Here is a 14,429-nt window from a genome sequence, read left to right as displayed (position 1 = left end):
GTTAGTTAGGTTTAACTAGTTCTAAGTTCTAGGGGACTAATGACCTCAGCAGTTGAGTCCCATAGTGCTCAGAGCCATTTGAACCATTTTTTAACTTAAGTCGGCATTGTCCCTATTGTATTCAGTCCCGATTCAATTTCTGTGTTTCATGGTCAATGTGAAGGTCCAAGGGATACAGTAAGACTGCACTGGTGCATCGGAATCTAATACTGGTGTCCCGGGAGCGGCTCAAATCACAAACTCTTTGAAGATTCACTCATCTTGTACTTAAGTCGGCATTGTCCCTTTTGTATTCAATCACTATGCAATCTCTGTGGTTCATGGTCAATGTGAAGGTCCAAGGGATACAGTTTATGTACACTGGTGCATCGGAATGTAATACTGGCCTCCCAGGAACCACTCAAAGAACAAAATCTTAGAAGATTCACTTTTCCTGTACTTAAGTCGGCATTGTCCATTTTGTATTCAAACCCGATGCAATTTCTGTGTTTCATGGCCAATCAGGTGGTTCAAGGGATACAGTAAACCTGCACTGGTGCATTGCAATCTAATACTGGTCTACCAGGAGCCGTTCAAAGAACAAATTCTAAGTGGATTCACTCGTCCTGTACATAAGTCGTCATTGTTCACTTGTATTAAATCCCGATGCAATTTCAGTACTTCATGGCCAATGTGAAGGTCCAAGAGATACAGTAAACCTGCGCTGGTTCATCGGAATCTAATACTGGTCTCCCAGGAGCCGCTCAAACCACAAACTCTTAGTAGATTCACTCTTCTTGTACTTAAGTCGGCATTGTCCCTTTTGTATTCTATCACGGTGCAATCTCTGTGTTTCATGGTCAATGTAAAGGTCCAAGGGATACAGTTTTTGTGTGCACTGGTGCATCGGATTTAATTACTGGCCTCCCAGGAGCCACTCAATGCACAAACTCTTAGAAGATTCACTCTTCTTGTACTTAAGTCGGTTTGTCCCTTTCGTATTCAATCCAAGGGATACCGGAAACCTGCACTGGTGCATCGGAATCTAATACTGGTTACCCAGGAGCCGCTCAAACTACAAACTCTTGAAGAATCAATCTTCTTGTACTTAAGTCGGCATTGTGCCTTTTGTATACAGTCCCGATGCAATTTCTGTGTTTCATGGTGAATGTGAAGGTCCAGGGGACACAGAAAACCGGCACTGGTGTATCGGAATGTAATACTGGTCTCACAGGAGCCGCTCAAACCACAATCTCTTAGAAGAATCAGTCTTCTTGTACTTAAGTCGGCATTGTCCTTTTTGTATTCAAACCCGATGCAATTTCTGTTTTTCATGGTCAATCAGGTGGTTCAAGCGATACAGTAAACCTGCACTGGTGCATTTGAATTTAATACTGGTCTACCAGGAGCCGTCCAAAGCACAAATTCTAAGAAGATTCACTCGTCCTGTTCATAAGTCGTCATTGTCCATTTGTATTCAATCCCGATGCAATTTCAGTGCTTTGTGGTCAATGTGAAGGTCCAAGGGATACAGTAAACCCGCACCGATGCTCTGGAATCAAATACTGGTCTCCCAGGAGCCGCTCAAAACACAAACTATTAGAACATTCAGCCTTCTTGTACTTAAGTCGGCAAAGTGAATTTTGTATTCTATCCCATTGCGATTGCTGTGTTTCATGGTTAACGTAAAGGTCCAAGGGATACAGTAAACCTGCACTGGTGCATCGGAATCTAATTCTGGTCTCCTGGGAGCCGCTCAAATCACAAACTCTTAGAAGATTCACTCTTCTTCTACTTAAGTCGGCATTGTCCCTCTTGCATTCAATCCCGATTGAATTTCTGTTTTTCATGGTCAATGTCAAGGTCCAAGAGAAACAGTAAAACTGCACTAGTGCATCGTAATCTAATACTGGTCTCCCAACAGCTACTCAATGCACATACCCTTAGTAGATTCACTCTTCTTGTACTTAAGTAGGGATTGTCACTTTTGTATTCAATCCCGATGCAATTTCTATGTTTCATGGTCAATGTGAAGGTCCACGGGATACAGTAAACCAGCCCTGGTGCATCGGAATCTATTACTGGTCTCCCAGGAGCCGCTCAAACCACAAATTCTTAGGAGATTCACTCTTCTTCTATTTAAGTCGGCATTGTCATTTTTGTATTCACTCCCGATGCAATTTCAGTGTTTCATGGTCGATGTGAAGGTCCAAGAGATACAGTAGACCTGCAGTGGTGCATCTGAATCTAATACTGGACTGACAGGAGCCGCGTAGTTCGCAAACTCTTAGTAGATTCACACTTGTTGTACTTATGTTGGCATTGTCCTTTTGTATTCAATCACGATGCAATTTCTGTGTTTCATGGTCAATGTGAAGGTCCAAGGGATACAGTAAACCTGCACTGGTGCATCGGAATCTAATACTGGCCTCCCAAAAGCCACTTAAAGCCCAAACTCTTAGCAGATTCACTGTTCTTGTACTTAAGTCGGTACTGTTCCCTTTGTGTTCCATCCCGATGCAATTTGTGTGTATCATGGTCAATGTGAAGGACCAAGGGATACACTAAACCTGCTCTTGTGCTTCGGAATCTAATACTGGTCTCCCAAGAGCCTCTCAACCACAGACGCTTAGAAGATTCACTCTTCTTGTACTTACGCCGGTATTTTTCACTTTGTGTTCAGACCAGATGCAATTTCTGTGTTCCATGGTCAATGTGATGGTCCAAGGGATTTAGTAAACCTGCATTGGTGCATCATAACTAATACTGGTCTCCTAGGAGCCGCTCTGACCACAAACTCTTAAAAGATTCACTCTTCTTGTACTTAAGTCGGCATTGTCCCTTTTGTATTCAATCCCGATGCAATGTTTGCATTTCATGGTCAATGTGAAGGTCCAAGGGATGTAGCAAACCTGCACTGGTGCATCGGAATCTGATACTTTTCTCCCAGGAGCCGCTCAAAGCACAAACTCTTAGGAGATTCACTCTTCTTCTACTTAAGTCGGAATTGTCCGTTTTGATTTGAATCCCGATGCAGTTTCTGTTTTTCATGGTCAGTGTGAAGGTCCACGGGATACAGTAAACCTGCACTGGTGCAGCGGAATCTAATACTGGTCTCCCAGGAGCCGCTCAAAGCACAAGCTCTCAGTAGATTCACTATTCTTGTACTTAAGTTGGCATTCTCAATATGTATTCAATCCCGATGCAATTTCTGTGTTTCATGGTCAATGTGAAGGCCTGAGGGATACAGTAGACCTGCACTGGTGCATCGGAATGTAATACTGGTCTCCCAGGAGCCGCTCAAACCACAAACTGTTAGTACATTCACTCTTTCTGTACTTAAGTCGGCATTGTCCCTTTTGTATTCAATCACGATGCAATTTCTGTGTTTCATGGTCAATGTGAGGGTCCAAGGGATACAGTAAAACTGCACTGGTGCATCGGAATCTAATACTGGCCTCCCAGGAGCCACTCAAAGCACAAAGTCTTAGTAGATTCAGTCCTCTTGTACTTAAGTCGACACCGTTCCTTTTGTATTCAATCCCGATGCAGTTTGTGTGTATCATGGTCAATGTGAAGGTCCAAGGGATACAGTAAACCTGCACGTGTGCATCGGAATCTAATACTGGTCTCCCAGTAGCCTCTCAAACCAAAGACTCTTAAAAGATACACTCTTCTTGTACTTATGTCGGTGTTGTTCATTTTGTGTTCAATCCCGATGCAATTTCTGTGTTCCATGGTCAATGTGAAGGTCCAAAGGATACAGTAAACCTGCACTAGTGCATCGGAATCTAATACTGGTCTCCCAGGGGCCGCTCAAACCACAAACTCTTTCAAGATTCACTCTTCGTCTACTTATGTCGGCATTGTCCCTTTTGTATTCAATCCCGATGCAATTTCTGCGTTTCGTGGTCAATATGAAGGTCCAAGGTATACAGCAAACTTGCACTGGTGCATCGGAACCTAATACTGGTCTCCTAGGAGCCGCTCTAACCACAAACTCTTAAAAAATTCACTCTTCTTGTACTTAAGTCGGCATTGTCCCTTTTGTATTCAATCCCGATGCAGGGTTTGTGTTTCATGGTCAATGTGAAGGTCCAAGGGATACAGTAAACCTGCACCGGTGCTCAGGTATCTAATACTGGTCTCCCAGGAGCCGCTCAAACCAAATACTCTTAGTAGATTCACTCTTTCTGTACTTAATTCGGCATTGTCCCTTTTGTATTCAATCACCATGCAATTTCTGTGTTTCATGGTCAATGTGAAGGTCCAAGGGATACAGTAAAACAGCACTGGTGCATCGGAATCTAATACTGGCATCCCAGAAGCCACTCAAATCACAATCTCTTAGAAGATTCACTCTTCTTGTACTTAAGTCGGCACTGTCCCTTTCTATTCAATCCCGATGCAATTTCTGTGTATCATGGTCAATGTGAAGGTCCAAGGAATACAATAAACCTGCACTGGTCCATCGGAATCTAATACTGGTCTCCCAGGAGCCTGTCAAACCACAAACTCTCAGAAGACTCACTCTTCTTGTACTTAAGTCGGCATTGTCCCTTTTGTATTCAATCCTGATGCAATTTCTATGTTACATGGTCAATGTGAAGGTCCAAGGGATACAGTAAACCAGCACTGGTGCATCGGATTCTCATACTGGTCTCCCAGGAGCCGCTCAAACCACAAACTCTTAGAAGATTCACTCTTCCTGTACATATGTCCGCATTGTCCCTTTTGTATTCAGTCCCGATGCAATTTCTGTGTTTCATGCTGATTGTGAAGATCCAAGGGATACAGTAGACCTGCACTAATGTATCGGAATAAACTACTGGTCTCCCAGGAGCCGCTTAAACCACAAACTCTTTGGAATTCACTCTTCTCCTACTTAAGTCGGCGCTGTCCCTTTTGCATTCAATCCCGATGCAATTTCTGTGTTTCATGGTCAATGTGAAGGTCCAAGGGATACAGTAAACCTGCACTGGTAGATCGGAATCTAATACTGGACTCCCAGGAGCCGCTCAAACCACAAACTCTTAGATAATTCGCTCTTTTTGTACTTAACTTGGCATTGTTCTTTTGTATTCAATCCCGATGCAATATCTGTGTCTCATGGTCAATGTGAAGGTCCAATGGATACTGTAAACCTCCACAGGTGCATCGGAATCTAATAATAATCTCCCACGAGATGCGTAAATCACAAACTTTTAGAAGATTCACTCTTTCTGTACTTAAGTCGGCATTGTCACTTTTGTATTCAATCCGAATGCGATTTCTGTGTTTCATGGTCAATGGGAAGGTACAAGGGATACAGTAACCCTGCACTGGTGCATCGGAATCTAATACTGGTCTCCCAGGAGCCTCTCAAACCACATATTCTTAGAAGATTCACTCTTCCTGTATTTAAGTCGGCATTGTCCCTATTGTGTCCAATCCCGATGCATTTCTGTGTCTAATGGTCATCGTGAAGGTCCAGGGAATGCAGTAAAACTTCACTGGTTCATCGGAATCTAATCTGGTCTCCCAGGAGCCGCTCAAACCACAAACGCTTAGATTATTCACTAATCTTGTACCTAAGTCTGCATGGTCCCTTTTGTATTCAATCCTGATGCAATATCTGTGTTTCGTGGTCAATGGGAAGGCCAAAGGGATATAGAAAACCTGCACTGGTGCATAGGAATCTATTACTGGTCTCTCAGGAGGCGCTAAAAGCACCAACTCTTAGAAGATCCACTCCTCTTGTACTTAACTCGGGATTGTGCCTTTTGTAATCAATCCCGTTACGGGATCTGTGTTTCATGGTCAATGTGAAGGTCCAAGAGATTCAGTAAACCTTCACTGGTGCATCGGAATCTAATACTGGTCTCCCAGCAGCCGCTCAGATCACAAACTCTTAGGAGATTCACTCTTCCTCTACTTAAGTCGGAATTGTCCTTTTGTATTCAATCCCACTGCACTTTCTGTGTTTCATGGTCAATGTGAAGGTCCAAGGGATAAAGTAACCCTGCACTGGTGCATCGGAATCTAATACTCGTCTCCCAGGAGCAACTCAAACCACAAACTCTTAGAAGATTCACTCTTCCTGTACTTAAGTCCGCATTGTCCCTCTTGTATTCCATCCCGATGCAATTTATGTGTTTAATGCTGAATGTGAAGATCCCAGGGATACAGTAAACCTGCACTAATGTATCGGAATGTAGTACTGGTCTCCCAGGGGCCGTTCAAACCACAAACTCTTAGAAGATTCACTCATCTTGTACTTAAGTCGGCACTGACACTTTTGTATTCAATCCCAATGCGATTTCTGTGTTTCATGGTCAATGGGAAGGTACAAGGGATACAGTAACCCTGCACGGGTGCATCGGAATCTAATACTGGTCTCCCAGGAGCCTCTCAAACCACACATTCTTAGAAGATACATTCTTCCTGTATTTAAGTCGGCATTGTCCTTTTTGTATTCAATCCCGATGCATTTCTGTGTCTCATGGTCATCGTGAAGGTCCAGGGGATGCAGTAAAACTGCACTGGTGCATCGGAATCTAATCTGGTCTCCCAGGAGCCGCTCAAACCACAAACGCTTAGAAGATTCACTCTTCTTGTACGTAAGTCGTCATTGTCCCTTTTGTATTTAATCCTGATGCAATATCTGTGTTTCGTGGTCAATGGGAAGGTCAAAGGGATACAGTAAACCTGCACTGGTGCATCGGAATCTAATACTGTTCTCTCAGGAGGCGCTCAAAGCACCAACACTTAGAAGATCCACTCCTCCTGTACTGAACTCGGCATTGTGCCTTTTAGTAATCCATCCCGTTGTGGGATCTGTGTTTCATGGTCAATGGGATGGTCCAAGGGATCAAGTTAACCTGCAGTGGTGCATCGGAATCTAATACTGGTCTCCCAGGAGACGCTCAGAGCACAAACCCTTAGAAGATTCACTCTTCTTGTACTTAAATCGGCAATGTCCATTTGTATTCAATCCCGATGCAATTTCTGTGTTACATGGTCAATGTGAAGATCCAAGGGATACAGTAAACCAGCACTGGTGCATCGGAATCTATAACTGGTCTCCCAGGAGCCGCTCAAATCACAAACTCTTTGAACATTCACTCTTCTTGTACTTACGTCGGCATTGTCCCTTTAGTATTCAATCCCGATGCAATTTCTGTGTTGCATGGTCAATGTAAAGGACAAACGGATACAGAAAAAATGCACTGGTGCATCGGAATTTAATACTGGTCTCATGGGAGCCGCTCAAACCACAAATTCTTGGAAAATTCATTCTTCTTTAACTTAAGTCGGCATTATCCTTTTTTAGTCAATCCCGATGCAATTTCTGTGTTCCATTGTCAATGTGAAAGTCCAAGGCATACAGTAAACCTGCACTGGTGCATCGGAATCAAATACTGGTCTCCCACGAGCCGTTCAAAGCACAAACCCTAAGAAGATTTACTCTTCCTGTACATTAGTCGGCATTGTCCATTTGTATTCAATCCCGAAGCAATATCTGTGTTTCATGGTCAATGTGACAGTCCAAGGGACACCGTAAACCTGCACTGGTACATCGGAATCTAATACTTTCCTCCCAGGAGCCACTCAAATCACTATCTCTTATTAGATTCACTCTTCTTTTACTTAAGGCGGCATTGTCTTTTTTGTATTCAATCCCGATACAATTTCTGTGTCTCATGGTCAATGTGAAGGCCCGAGGGATGCAGTAAAACTGCAGTGTTGCATCGGAATCTAATACTGCTCTCCCAGGAGCTGCCAAAAGCACAAACTCTTAAAAGATTCACTCTTCTTGTACTTAAGTCGGCATTGTGCATTTTGTATTCTATCCCGTAGCGGTTTCTGTGTTTCATGGTCAATGGGAAGATCAAACGGATACTTTGAACCTGAACTGGTGCATCGGAATCTAATACTGGTCTCCCAGGAGCTGCACAAATCACAAATTCGTGGAAGATTCACTCTTCCTGTACTTAAGTCGGCATTGTCATTTTTGTATTCAATACCGGTGCAATTTCTGTGTTTCATGGTCAATGTGAAGTTCCAAGGGATACAGTAAACCTGCACTGGTGCATCGGAATCGAATACTGGTCTCCGAGGAGCCGCTCAAACCACAAACTCTTAGAAGTTTCACTCATCTTGTACTTAAGTCGGCATTGTCCCTTTTATATTCAGTACCGATGCAATTTCAGTGTTTCATGGTGAATGTGAAGGTCGAAGGGATACAGTAAACCAGCACTGGTGTATCGGAATCTAAAACTGGTCTCCCAGAAGCCGCTCAAACCACAAATTCTTAGTATATTCACTCTTTTTGTACTTAAGTCGGCATTGTGCCTTTTGTGTTCTACCCGTTGCGATTTCTGTGTTTTATGGTCAATGGTAAGGTCAAAGGAATACAGCAAACGTGCACTGGTGCAGCGGAATCTAATACTGGTCTCCCAGGTGCCGATCAAACAACAAATTCTTAGAAGATTCACTCTTCTTCTACTTAAGTCGGCAGTGTCCCTTTTGTATTCAATCCCGATGCAATTTCTGTGTTTCATGGTCATTGTGAAGGTCCAAGGGTAAATTAAAACTGCACTGGTGCACCGGAATCAAATACTGGTCTCCCAGGAGCCGCTCAAACCTCAAACACTTAGAAGATTCACTCTTCTTGTACTTAAGTCGGCATTGTGCCTTTTGTATTCTATCCAGTTGCGATTTCTGTGTTTCATAATCAATGTGAATGTCCAAGGGAAACAGAAAAAGTTCACTGGTTCATCGGAATCTAATACTGGTCTTGCAGGAGCCGCCCAAAACACAAACTCTTAGAAGATTCACTCCTCTTCTACTTAAGTAGGCATTGTCCCTCTTGTATTCAATCCCGTTGCAATTTCTGTGTATCTTGGTCAATGTGAAGGTCCAAGGGATACAGTAAACCTGCTCTGGTGTATTGGAAACTAATACTAGTCACCCAGGAGCCGCTCAAACCACAAACTCTTAGAAGATTCACTGTTCTTAGTATTAAGTCGTCATTGTCTTTTTTGTAGTCAATCCCGATGCAATATCTGTGTTCCATTGTCAATGTGAAGGTCCAGGGGATACAGTAAGCGTTCACTGGTGCATCAGAGTGTAATACTGATCTCCCGGGAGCCGCTCAGATCACAAACTCACAAAAGATTCACTCTTCTTGTACTTAAGTCGGCATTGTCCCTATTGTATTCAATCCTGATGCAATTTCTGTGTTTCATGGTCAATGTGAAGGTCCAAGGGATACAGTAAACCTGCACTGGTGCATCGGAAAGTAATACTGGTCTGACAGGAGCAGCTCAAATCACAAACTCTTAAAAGATTCACTCTTCTTGTACTTAAGTCGGCATTGTCCATTTTGTATTCAATCCTGATGCAATTTTTGTGTTTCATGGTCAATGTGAAGGTCCAAGGGATACAGTAAACTTGCACCATTGCATCGGAATATAAAACTGGTCTCCCCGGAGCCGCTCAAACAACAAACTCTTAGAAGATTCACTCTTCTTGTACTTAAGTCGGCATTGTCCCTTTTGTATTCAATCCCGATGCAATTTCTGTGTTTCATGGTAAATGTGAAGGCCCAAGAGATACAGTAAACCTGGACTGGTCCATGGGCATCTGATACTAGTCCTCCCGCTCAAACCACAAACTCCTAGAAGATTCACACTTTTTGTACTTAAGTCAGCATTGTCCCTTTTGTATTCAGTACCGATGCAATTTCTGTGTATCATGGTGAATGTGCAGGTCGAAGGGATACACTAAACCAGCACTGGTGTATCGGAATCTAAAACTGGTCTCACAGAAGCCGCTCAAAGCACAACATCTTACTAGACTCACTCTTCTTGTACTTAATTCGCATTGTGCCTTTTGTATTCTACCCGTTGCGATATCTGTGTTTTATGGTCAATGGGAAGGTCAAAGGAATACAGCAAACCTGCACTGGTGCATCTGAATCTACTACTAGTCTCCCATTAGCCGCTCAAACCACAAACTCTTAAAAGATTCTCACTTCTTGTACTTAAGTCGGCATTGTGCATTTTTTATTCTGTCCAGTTGCGGTTTCTGTGTTTCATGATCAATGTGAAGGTCCAAGGGTTACAGTAGACCTGCACTGGTGTATCGGAATCTAATACTGGTCTCCCAGGAACCGCTCAAACCACAAACTCTTAGAAGATTCACTCATCTTGGTATTAAGTCGGCATTGTCCCTTTTGTATTCAATCCCGATGCAACATATGTGTTCCATGGTCAAAGTGAAGGTCCAAGGGGTACAGTAAACGTGCACTGGTGCATCAGAATCTAATTCTGGTCTCCCGGGAACCGCTCAAATCTCAAACTCTTAGAAGATTCACTCTTCTTGTACTTAAGTCGGCATTGTCCCTATTGTATTCAATCTTGATGGAATTTCTGTGTTTCATGGTCAATGGGAAGGTCCAAGGAATACAGTAAACCTGTACTGGTGCATCGGAAACTAATACTGGTCTGACAGGAGCCGCTCAAAGCACAAACTCTAAGTGGATTCACTCTTCTTGTAGTTAAGTCGGCATTGTCCCTTTTGTATTCGATCCCGAAGCAATTTCTGTGTTTCATGGTCAATTTGAAGGTCCAAGGGGTACAGTAAACCTGCACTGGCGCATCGGAATCAAATACTGGTCTCCCAGGAGTCGCTCAAACCACAAACTCTTAGTAGATTCACTCATCTTGTACTTAAGTCGGCATAGTCCTTTTGTAATCAATGCCGATGCAATTTCTGTGTTTCACGGTCAATGTGAAGGTCAAACGGATACAGTGAAAATGCACTGGTGAATCGGAATCTAATACTGGTCTCCCAGGAGCCGCTCAAACCACAAACTCTTAGGAGATTCACTCTTCTTCTACTTAAGTCGGCATTGTCCCCGTTGTATTCAATCCCGAACAATTTCTGTGTTTCATGGTCAATGAGAAGATCCTAAGGGATACAGTAAACCTGCACTGGTGCATCGGAATCTAATACTGGTCTCCCAGTAGCCGCTCAGAGCACAAACTCTTAGAAGATTCACTCTTCTTGTACTTAAGTCGGCATTGCCCTTTTGTATTCAATCCCGTTGCGATATTTAGCTTTCATGGCCAATGTGAAGGTCCAAGGGATACAGTAAACCTGAACTGGTGCATCAGAATCTAATAATGGTCTCCCAGGTGCTGCCCAAATCACAAACTCTTCTTGAACTTAAGTTGACATTGTACTTATTGTATTTAATCCCGATGCAATATCTATGTTTCATGGTCAATGTGAAGGTCTAAGGGATACAGTAAACCTGCACTGGTGCATCAGAATCTAATACTGGTCCCCAAGGACCAGCTCAAACCACAAACCTTTAGAAGATTCACTCTTCTTGTACTTAAGTCGGCATTGTCCCTTTTGTATTCAATCCCGAAGCAATTTCTGTGTTTCATGGTCAATGTGACGGTCCAAGGGACACCGTAAACCTGCACTGGTACATCGGAATCTAATACTTTCCTCCCAGGAGCCACTCAAATCACTATCTCTTAGAAGATTCACTCTTCTTTTACTTAAGGCGGCATTGTCCTTTTTGTATTCAATCCCGATACAATTTCTGTGTCTCATGGTCAATGTGAAGGCCCGAGGGATGCAGTAAAGCTGCAGTGTTGCATCGGAATCTAATACTGCTCTCCCAGGAGCTGCAAAAAGCACAAACTCTTACAAGATTCACTCTTCTTGTACTTAAGTCGGCATTGTGCATTTTGAATTATATCCCGTAGCGGTTCCTGTGTTTCATGGTCAATGGGAAGATCAAACGGATACTTTGAACTTGCACTGGTGCATCGGAATCTAATACTGGTCTCCCAGGAGCTGCTCAAACCACAAAGTCGTGGAAGAATCACTCTTCCTGTACTTAAGTCGGCATTGTCCATTTGTATTCAACCCCGATGTAATTTCTGGGTTTCATTGTCAATGTGAAGGTCAAGGAATATAGTAAACCTGCTCTGGTGCATCGGAATCAAATACTGGTCTCCCAGGAGTCGCTCAAACCACAAACTCTTAGTAGATTCACTCTTCTTCTACTTAAGTCGGCATTGTCCCCGTTGTATTCAATCCCGAACAATTTCTGTGTTTCATGGTCAATGTGAAGATCCAAGTGATACAGTAAACCTGCACAGGTGGAACGGAAACCAATACTGGTCTCCCAGTAGCCGCTCAAAGCACAAACTCTTAGAAGATTCACTCTTCTTGTACTTAAGTCGGCATTGCCGTTTTGTATTCAATCCCGTTGCGATTTCTGTGTTTCATGGTCAATGTGAATGTCCAAGGGATACAGTAAACCTGCACTGGCGCATCGGAGTCTAATAATGGTCTCCCAGGTGCCGCTCAAATCACAAACTATTAGAAGATAAACTACTCTTGCACTTAAGTTGACATTGTCCTTTTTGTATTTAATCCCGATGCAATTTCTATGTTTCATGGTCAATGTGAAGGTCCAAGGGATACAGTAAACCTGCACTGGCGCTTCGGAATCTAATACTGGTCTCCCAGGAACCGGTCAAAGCACAAACTCTTAGAAGATTCACCCTTCTTGTACTTATGTCAGCATTGTCCATTTGTATTCAACCCCGATGTAATTTCTGGGTTTCATCGTCAATGTGAAGGTCAAGGAATACAGTAAATCTGCACTGGTGCATCGGAATCTAATACTGGTCTCCCAGGAGCCGCTCAAACCACAAACTCTTAGAAGATTCACTCATCTTGGTATTAAGTCGGCATTGTCCTTTTGTATTCAATCCCGATGCAATATCTGTGTTCCATGGTCAATGTGAAGGTCCAAGGGATACAGTAAACGTGCACTGGTGCATCAGAATCTAATACTGGTCTCCCAGGAGCCACTCAAATCTCAATCTCTTAGAAGATTCATTCTTCTTGTACTTAAGTCGGCATTGACCTTTTTGTATTCAATCCCGATACAATTTCTGTGTCTCATGGTCCATGTGAAGGCCCAAGGGATGCAGTAAAGCTGCAGTGTTGCATCGGAATCTAATACTGCTCTCCCAGGGGCTGCCAAAAGCACAAACTCTTAAAAAATTCACTCTTCTTGTACGTAAGTCGGCATTGTGCCTTTTGTATTCTATCCCGTAGCGGTTTCTAGGTTTCATGGTCAATGGGGAGATCAAACGGATACTTTGAAACTGCACTGGTGCATCGGAATTTAATACTGGTCTCCCAGGAGCTGCTCAAACCACAAATTCGTGGAAGATTCACTCTTCCTGTACTTAAGTGGGCATTGTCCCTTTTGTATTCAATCCCGGTGCAATTTCTGTGTTTTATAGTCAATGTGAAGTCCCAAGGGATACAGTAGGCCTGCACTAGTGCATCCGAATTTAATACTGGCCTCCGAGGAGCCGCTCAAACCACAAACCCTTAGAAGATTCACTCTTCTTAGACTTAAGTCGGCATTGTCCCTTTTGTATTCAATCCCGATACAATTTCTGTGTTTCATGGTAAATGTGAAGGTCCGTGAGATACAGGAATCCACCTCTGGTGCTTCGGAATCTAATACTGGTCTTGCAGGAGCCACCCAAAGCACAAACTCTTAGAAGATTCACTCTTCCTCTACTTAAGTAGGCATTTTTCCTTTTGTATTCAATCCCGTTGCAATTTCAGTGTATCTTGGTCAATGTGAAGGTCCAAGGGACACAGTAAACCTGCACTGGTGCATCGGAATCTGATACTGGTCTCCCAGGGGCCGCTCAGACCACAAGCTCTTAGAAGATTCACTCATCTTGCACTTACGTCGACATTGTCCATTTTGCATTCCAAGCCGATGCAATTTCTGTATTTCAAAATCAATGTGAAGGTCAAAGGGATACAGTAAACCTGCACAGGTGCATCGGAATCTATACTGGTCTCCCAGGAGCCGCTCAAACCACAAATTCTTAGAAGACTCACTCTTCATGTACTTAAGTCGACATTGTCCCTTTTGTGTTCAATTCCGATGCAATATCTGTGTTTTATGGTGAATGTGAAGGTCCAAGGGATACAGTAAACCTTCACTGGTGGATCGGAATCTAATACTGGACTCCGAAGAGCCGCTCAAACCACAAACTATTAAATGGTTCACACTTCTTGTACTTATGTCGGCATTGTGCCTTTAGTATTCAATGCCGATGCAGTTTCTGTGTTTCATGGTCAATGTGAAGGTCCAAGGGATACAGTAAACCTGCACTGTTGCATCGGAATCAAATACTGGTCTCCCACGAGCCGTTCAAAGCACAAACCCTAAGAATATTTACTCTTCCTGTACATTAGTCGGCATTGTCCATTTGTATTCAATCCCGAAGCAATTTCTGTGTTTCATGGTCAATGTGACGGTCCAAGGGACACCGTAAACCTGCACTGGTGCATCAGAATCTAATACTGGTCTCCCAGGAGCCACTCAAATCTCAAACTCT

Source organism: Schistocerca americana, unplaced genomic scaffold, assembly GCF_021461395.2.
Source record: "Schistocerca americana isolate TAMUIC-IGC-003095 unplaced genomic scaffold, iqSchAmer2.1 HiC_scaffold_51, whole genome shotgun sequence".
In the NCBI taxonomy this organism is placed as follows: Eukaryota; Metazoa; Arthropoda; class Insecta; order Orthoptera; family Acrididae; genus Schistocerca; species Schistocerca americana.
Note: the sequence above shows the minus strand (reverse complement) of the source record.